We start from the raw sequence: 1,448 nt of genomic DNA, 5'->3' as shown, positions 1-1,448 counted from the left end.
TAATCCCAGCACTTTGGGAGGCCGAGGTGGGTGGATCATTTGAGATCAGCTTGGCCAACACAGTGAAAACCCACCTCTACTAAAAATACAAAAATTAGCCAGGTGTCGTGGCAATACCTGAGATTCCAGCTACTCAGGAGGCTGAGGCAGGAGAATTGTGTGAACCCAGGAGGCAGAGGTTGCAGTGAGCTGAGATCACGCCACTGCACTCCAGCCTGGGTGACAGAGACTGTCTCAAGACAAAACCAACCAACCAAACCAAAAAACACGAAACCTCACAAATTAATTATCTTACAATTCTGAAAGCAGGGCTGCACTTTTTTCTGGAGGCTCTAAGGGAGATTCTATTTCTTTGCCTTTACCAGGTTTTAGAAGCAGCCTGTATTCCTTGGCTCATGGCCTCTTCCTCCGCCTCCAAAGCCAGTAGCATAACATATTCAAATGTCAGTCTCTTTGACTCTGAGCTTTCTTCCTGCCTCCCTTATAAGGACCTTTGTGATCACATATCCCGATAATTCAGGACAAGCTTGCTATCTCAAGTTCCTTGATCACCTCTGGAAAGTCTTTTTGTCACATAAGAACATATTTACTAATTCTGGGATTTAGATGTGGACATCTAGAGGGCCATGATTCTGTCTGTCACAAACTCTTTTACCAATCTGTTATTTTATTTTATTTATTTATTTAGAGCAGAGTCTCACTCTGTTGTCCAGGCTGCAGTGCAGTGGCATGATCTCGGCTCACTGCAGTCTTGAACTCCTGGGCTCAAGTGATCCTCCTGCCTCACCCTCTTGAGTAGCTGGGACTATGGGAGCACATCACCATGCCTGGCTAATTGTTCTTATTTTTTTGTTGTTTTCTTTTTTGAGATGGAGTCTCACTCTGTTGCCCAGGCTGGAGTGCAGTGGCATGATCTTGGCTCACTGCAAACCCCGCCTCCCAAGTTCAGTCAATTCTTGTGCCTCAGCCTCCTGAGTAGCTGGAATCTCAGGTATTGCCACGACACCTGGCTAATTTTTGTATTTTTAGTAGAGCTGGGGATTCACCATGTTAATCCAGGCTGGTCTTGAACTCCTGACCTCAAGTTATCTGCCCTCCTGGGCTTCTTAAAGTGCTGGGATTACAGGCATGAGCCACTGTGCCCAGCCTGTTTTTATTTTTTAATAGTATGTTGAGGACAGGCGCGGTGGCTCATACTTGTAATCCCAGCGCTTTGGTAGGCCGAGGCGGGCGGATCACCTGAGGTCAGGAGTTTGAGACCAATCTGACCAATCTGATGAAACCCCTTCTCTACTAAAATGGTGACACCTGCCTGTAATCCCAGCTACTCGGGAGGCTGAGACAGACAGGAGAATTGCTTGAACCTGAGAGGCGGAGGTTGCAGTGATCCGAGATTTCGCCATTGCACTCCAGCCTGGGCAACAAAAGTGAAACTACGTCTCAAAAAA

This window comes from Cebus imitator, unplaced genomic scaffold, assembly GCF_001604975.1.
Source record: "Cebus imitator isolate Cc_AM_T3 unplaced genomic scaffold, Cebus_imitator-1.0 Scaffold140, whole genome shotgun sequence".
Classification (NCBI taxonomy): Eukaryota; Metazoa; Chordata; class Mammalia; order Primates; family Cebidae; genus Cebus; species Cebus imitator.
The sequence above is the reverse complement of the archived record's forward strand: the minus strand, read 5'-3'. Positions refer to the sequence as shown.